This window comes from Sorex fumeus, unplaced genomic scaffold (assembly GCF_029834395.1).
Source record: "Sorex fumeus unplaced genomic scaffold, SorFum_2.1 ptg000014l, whole genome shotgun sequence".
In the NCBI taxonomy this organism is placed as follows: Eukaryota; Metazoa; Chordata; class Mammalia; order Eulipotyphla; family Soricidae; genus Sorex; species Sorex fumeus.
Window position 1 is genome coordinate 31,155,242 of NW_026606071.1, and position 7,248 is coordinate 31,162,489.

The window sequence follows — 7,248 nt, forward strand, 5'->3', positions numbered from 1 at the left end:
TGCCAATGTCATGGATGTCTCCCTTCTTGTATAGTAGAAAAGTACTTCTTGTTTTCCACTGGGATGGAACCTTGCATTCAGACCAGTAGCATGAAGAGCTGAGCCAGTGTATTGAAGAGTACTGACGGCAGATTCTTCAGGTGTTCAGGTCTGACCTTGTATGGGCCGGTGCTGTTCGCTTCTTTACCGACGAAATGACATGTTGGATTTAGGAAGGGAGAAAGTTGGGAACGACATATCTATCCTGTGCAATTTGGTATGTGGGCAGTTGGACATGGCTATCAAAGAGATCTGAGTAGAAGTCATGGATAATCTTCTTCATTGCCCTTCTGGAAGATGTGATAGATCCATCAGGATGTCGGAGAGCAGTCATCTTGATCTTGTAGTTGGCAAAAGACAGGCAGGCATTGCAAATGCTTTCCCTGGCTTTTGCCACATCGACGGGCACTGCTGCTCTTCTCTCTTTGAGGTCTTCCTTTATTGCTTCCCTGCACTGCTTTGTGAGCTGGAATGTTAGCTTGTGGTTGCCTGAGGCTCACACAAAACCACGTTGGCTAATGAGCTTGAGAGTTTTCAAAGACAGGCACCTTTTTGTGGCTTTTTTTCTCTCAGTATTCCTTGCACGATCGTGGAGGTGCTAAACCAGTGGATCATATTCCTCGTCAATGTTGTCAACAATGGCTTCTTCCCACGTTGCTGCAATAGTGCCAAAGAGCTCCCAGTTGGTGCTCGTTCTAGGAGTTCTCTTCTTAAACTTTGCAGCCTTTTCTCCCCACTCCGTGAAGTAGAATTTTGCATGGAGGAGATGGTGGTCTGATCCCATTTGGAATTTTGGGACAACAGCGATATCGGTCAGGTAAAACTGTCAATTGAATATGACATAGTCAATTTCATTGTGGAACTGTCCACCAGGAGACTCCCATGTCCAATGTTTAGATTTGGCCTTCTGGAACTGCAAGTGACCATGGATGGTTTTGGTTGACAAGATGAACTCAGTCTCTCACCCTGTTTGTTCCATTCTAGGCCACGGGTTCTGATGTGGAATTCTTTGTGTCTTTTGATCTTTTCAGTCTTATGTCCTATCTGGGCATTAAAATCACCCACAATGATCTTGTAGAAGGTGTGGTCTTCTTTATAGAACTTCTCCAACTTCATGTAGAATTTCTTAATTTCTTCTTCATCCTAGATGGATGTTGGTATGTAGACGACGAAGATAGAATTTGTTGGCAGTGAGCCACAACAATTCAAGCATAATCGTCTGATTCAGGATGTTAGGCATGCGAATAAATCAATGGTCATGGCCAAGTTTGTGTTGACAAGGACACTGACACCACCAACGCCTCTTTTGTCACATGTTCCGAGCAATAGGTGTTTTTTTTTTCTTCAATCACTGCTCCCAATTATTATTTTTTCCCCCAGTGGATTGCAGGAATGCAGTCCCCCACTACCAGAAATTACGCAGCTGGGTTTCCTACATTTGGGGAAATTGCAGGGGTCAGCACATCTGCAGTTCAATGGATAAGCCTTTCCCCTGGAAAACCACCTTTTTCATCATGGTATCTCCCTTGCCAGTTAAGTATCATTGCTCTCAATTAATGGTCAAATATTTACAATTTCTTGATGACATTTGGAGAGGTTATAGTCTCCTGGAACTCCCTTTACCAATATAGGTTAGGTTTCTTCTTTTCTGAAGCTCTTCAGCTCCTGCTATTCTCTTTATGTGCTACTCCCTGCTCATCTTCCCCACACCTGGCCTGTCTTCTCTTCTTAGGCACCATAAATATGGAGCAAACTTTCCATTTTGTTTCCGGGCCCAGAGGATGTTTAGGCATCATTACAGTGATAAATGGTAGAGAAACTAGTTAAAATACTAGCTTCATGCATTTATCCTGCAATGATTTTCCAATTCCATTTTTCTTGACTCTGGTAGGTTCAAGGAAGAGCAATAAATTCACTGACTTAAGTATCTTTCACTCTCCACTTTTAGCAGACACTTGTAACTTTTTGGTGAATGATTTATCTGGATTTTGTGTTATTGAGGTCTTTGGGTGGGAAAACACCTGTCTTATCTTAAAAACAATATCATTTTCTCCTGTATTTTCTGTTTCTTAGACAGAATATTTCTGATCTCCAATGTCAATCACTATGACCAGATTCTGAAATTTTTTCTTTCTGGGTCATAACCAGCAATGCTCAGGAGTTACTCCTGACTCTGCACAGGAATTTCCTGGCAGTGCTTGGGGGACCATATGGGATGTCAGAGATCGAATCTGGGTTGACTGCACGCAAGGCAAATGCCCTACCCACTGTACTATCACTCTGGCCCCAGATTCTGAAATTTTTTAACTACTATTTTTATTTATAAGATTTGCTTTACACACCATTGCACAAAACATAAACTTAAAACAGATTAAAAACACATAAAAAATAAAAGAAATAATACAAGATAATTACTGAAAATAATCTACATAGGTGTTTTAATAATTTGATAACTTAGACAGTAAATAAAATATTAGGGAACAGAAAGAATTATAAAACACAGGTTAATGAAATAAAATACAAACATCATAGAATTTTAACAAAATAAAAAGTATTTGAAATGGACAGAATTTGTGAAGAAATGAAGCTACAAAGAATCAGCATTTGGTACTAAAATAGAAAATAACTAGAATAAATCAATGATGTGAATATTGTTGGAAACTAGGAGAGCAGATTGAAAAATAATTCTGTCCTATACAAAATTCTCCTATGCCTATGCTTTATTTGGATTATGCTTATTTTATTTATTCTGTCAGATTATTTTGAAATGCACTAGCAAATCAATTCCTCTTGCCAAACTATTACAGAGGATTTTTTTGACTCATGCATTAGTTTGTTCCAAGGTAATACACTATATTATTTAATAGGTAATGAACTACATAATACACTACACTACATTATAATGTAGTGTATTACTTAGGAACAACTGTGAAGATAATGAATACTTTGTAAATGTGAAGGAGATCCTATTAAAAACTTGGAATATATATATATATATAATCTTCCATATCTTTCAGTATTATAAAGTTAGTCCATTGATGGTTATTTTCAGAAGACTTATCTCAAAAATTCTGAGAACTTATAAAAAATTCACAATGGAGAAAGATATAATAAAGCAAGTTCATACCCCACTTTTCTTTCGTAAATAACAACTATTTGGATCTATAGTCTAAAATAAAGAAAAATTACTGTATTTGATAAAATTATAGGTTCCAAACATTGAAATGTGAAAAACATTTTTGTTGTTGTTGGCACTGCTTTTATTTTATTTATTTTCGTTTTTTAATTGAACCACAGTGAGATACACAGTTACAAAGTAGTTCATGATTAGATTTCAGTTATATATATAGTTCCAACACCTGTCTCTTCACCAATTACATTTGCCACCACCTGTGTTCCCAGGTTCCCTTCCACTGCCTTCCCAATCCCTGGGAAAACTTTTTTAAATATATGGGATTTTAAGTACTCAGAAAACCCATGAAAATTGTTTAAGTTTTAGACAGGCCTTAAAAACCCACAGTGTGAAATTATATGCTGTGTTTCCAATTCTCACTAGTCTAGGTTTTTTGATTTACATATTTCTCCTTGCAAGTAGCTGGAATGAATGAGTACAAATCTATCTTCACAAGGAACAAAAGTATAGTCCATATTCGAAATTAAGAACAACTTATTTAGAATGACATTTTTATTGGCTCATTCAGAAAAAGGAAAAACCAGAACCAGTTTGGGCAAGTCCATGTGTGAAGTGAGTCATCTATAGCTACAATGTTAATCTTTTTGTAAAATAACTGGTTGTTTTCCATTCAGGTTTGTTCCAGGGTCAAATAGAGTGTTCACATTCCAAGAACAGGGATGGAATCACATCCTTGTAGAACATTTTGTTCTCATGTCACAAATACTAATGCCTATATTCAAACAACTGCCATGTTTTTTCTTTTCTTTCATTTTTTCTCTCTTTCTCTCTTTCTTTAAAATATTAAAAGAATCATTGCTCCCAATTAATTTATTTTTTCCCCACTGGATTGAATTGGATTAAAATATTAAAAGAATTGTGTCCCTGACTCTTGATCATCGATGGAGGTCAGAACTCCAGATTATTTCTCTCACTTGAGTGATACTCAAAGCATAGACAATAGATTTTGGATGCTGGGGCTGGGGCTCTTGGGGCAAGGAGGGGGTCTCACCCACCTTCCTCTGGGACATCCCGAGTAAAACAGCCTGGTGCAGGGTTTGGCAACATGGTTATGGTGAGTGTCATGTTATGCTCCCTCTGGGAGACAAAGACATGTGATCTCCCCAACTGTTTCTTGTCAAGAATTTTTCAAGACTAAATTTTCTACTTACATTCTACGTGAAGGAAAGTTGTGCTTTAAAAATATTTTTTTAAATATATTTATTCTTTCAGACAAGTTTTATATCCTATCATTTTGTAAACTTAAGATAAAGAGCCAGAAAATATAACTAATTTTTTATTCAGTTGAATATTCTATCAAAAATTTCATTAGAAGTCTAAGATCACTTGATCACTTGACTTCCTGTTAATCATTGATTTGCTCAAGCAGGCATCAGTAATGTCTCCATTCGTCCCTGTCACATGGTAGTGTAGCCCAATGGCATCTGTTCATTCTAGGAACACAAAGAGCCTCAAATGAATCGTTCAGGGTCTTGATGAAGAAGTCTGATCATCTTGTAGGTGGGCGACCATGTGGTCTTTTGACATCCTGTGGAATCCAGTGAGTAATGGCTCTAGTCCAGCGATTGTCTCCAAATCTAATTATGTGTCCAGCCCATCTGATTTTCGATGCCTTGGCAAATGAGACAGCATCCCCTATTCTTTTTTTTTTCTTTTTTTTTTCCCTTTATTTTATTTTATTTTTTTTAAAGTTGTAGATTTACAATTTTTTGTGCTTTGGTTTCAATTATACAATGATCAGATACCCATCCCTCCACCAGTGCCCATTTTCCACCACCATGGATAATATCCCTCTCACCCCCATCCCCCCATCCCCCCATCCCCCCTGTCTCTGTGGCAGGGCAATCCCCTGTGTTCTCTCTCTCCGTTTGGGTGTTGTGGTCTGCAAAAGAGGCATTGAGTGGCAAACATGTTCAGTCCATAGTCTACTTTCGACATGCATCTCCCCTCCTGGGAGGATCCTCCAAACATCCTTTATTTGGTGCTCCCTTCTCTATCTGAACAGCCCTTTCCTCTAGGATACCCGGCTGGCCTCTAAGTTATGGAGTAATCCTCCTGGTGCTGATCTCAGCTATTCTTGGGTATTAATCTCATACTTTGTTACTTTATATCCCCCAGATGAATGCAATCTTTCTATGTCTATCCCTCTCTTTCTGACTCATTTCGCTTAGCATGATACTTTCCATATTGTACCACTTGTATGTAAATTTCATGACTTCATCTTTTCTAAGAGCTACATAGTACTCCATTGTGTAGATGTACCAAAGTTTCTTTAACCAGTCATCTGTTCTTGGGCATTCAGGTTTCTTCCAGTTTCTGGCTATTGTAAAGAGGGCTGCAATGAACAAACAAGTGCAGATGTCACTTCGACTATACATTTTTGCCTCTCTGTGATATATTCCCAGGAGTGGTATTGCTGGGTCAAATGGGAGCTCAATTTCTAATTTTTTGAGAATCGTCCATACTGTTTTCCAGAAGGGCTGAACCAGTGGACATTCCCACCAACAGTGAAGGAGTGTCCCTTTCTCGCCACATCCACGCCAGCATCGGTTGCTTTTGTTCTTTTGAATGTGGGCCAGTCTCTGAGGTGTGAGATGGTATCTCATTGTGGTTTTGATCTGCATCTCCCTGATGATTAATGATGTAGAGCATTTTCTCATGTGCTTTTTTGCCATTCGGATTTCTTCTTTGAGAAAGTTTCTGTTCATTTCATTGCCCCATTTTTGGATGGGGTTGGATGTTTTCTTCTTGTGGAGTTTAACCAGTATTTTGTATATCCTGGATATCAACCCCTTGTCAGATGTGTATTCGGTGAATATCCTTTCCCATTCTGTAGACTGTCTTTGTATTTTGGTCACTGTTTCTTTGGAGGTGCAGAAGCTTCTTAGTTTAAGATAGTCCCATTTATCTATCTCTGTTTTCACTTGCTCGGCCAGTGGCGTGGCATCTTTGAAGATACCATTAGCTTCAATGTCATGGAGGGTTTTGCCAACTTTATCTTCAATGTACCTTATGGTTTCTGGTCTGATGTTGAGGTCTTTAATCCATTTTGATCTTACTTTTGTACATGGTGTTAGGCAGAGTTCTGAGCCTATTTTTTTGCATGTAGCCGTCCAGTGATGCCAACACAATTTATTAAAGAGGCTTTCCTTACTCCACTTCACATTACTTGCACCTTTATCAAAGATTAGATGAGCATATGATTGAGGAGAAATGTCAGTGTATTCAACCCTGTTCCATTGGTCTGCAGTTCTGCCTTTGTTCCAGTACCATGCTGTTTTAATTATTACTGCTTTGTAGTACAGTTTGAAGTTCGGGAGGTTGATTCCTCCCATTTTCTTTTTCCCAAGAATTGCTTTAGCTATTCGTGGGGGCTTATTGTTCCATATAAATTTCAAGAGTGTTTGCTCCATTTCTTTGAAGAATGTCATGGGTATCCTTATAGGGATTGCATTGAATTTATACAATGCTTTCGGTAGTATTGCCATTTTGACAATGTTAAGTCTCCCGACCCATGAGCAGGGGATATCTTTCCATTTCCTCATGTCCTCTTTTATTTCCTGAAGTAGCGTTTTGTAGTTTTCTTTGTACAGGTCCTTTACTTCCTTAGTTAAGCTGATTCCTAGGTACTTGATTTTCTGGGGCACAATTGTGAATGGGATTGTTTTTTTCATGTTGCTTTCTTCTCTCTCACTGTTTGCGTATAGGAAAGCCATGGACTTTTGGGTATTGATTTTATAACCTGCAACTTTACTATACGAGTCTATTGTTTCTAGGAGTTTTTTGGTGGAAGTTATTGGGTTCTCTAAGTAGAGTATCATATCATCTGCGAATAGTGAGAGCTTGAGCATCCCCTATTCTTAATTGTCGATGGAGGTTGGAACTTCGGATTCTTTCTCTCATTTGAGTGAAATGTGATACTCAAAGCATAGCTCGTTTGATTCCTCTTTGGGAGACATGAATAGTTTTCTCATCCTGTTTTTGTAGGGCCCAGGACTCTTGGGTGTATGTTAATG

The 7,248-nt window shown here is 38.3% G+C and overlaps 1 non-coding gene across 1 annotated transcript; it reads right to left on the bottom strand.

Annotated features, from left to right (window-relative positions):
• Positions 1 to 1,416: 1,416 nt before the first annotated feature.
• LOC130021210 (U1 spliceosomal RNA) lies at positions 1,417 to 1,580 on the bottom strand. The gene has a single exon (XR_008792109.1). It is a non-coding gene; the product is annotated as a U1 spliceosomal RNA (small nuclear RNA).
• Positions 1,581 to 7,248: the final 5,668 nt, after the last annotated feature.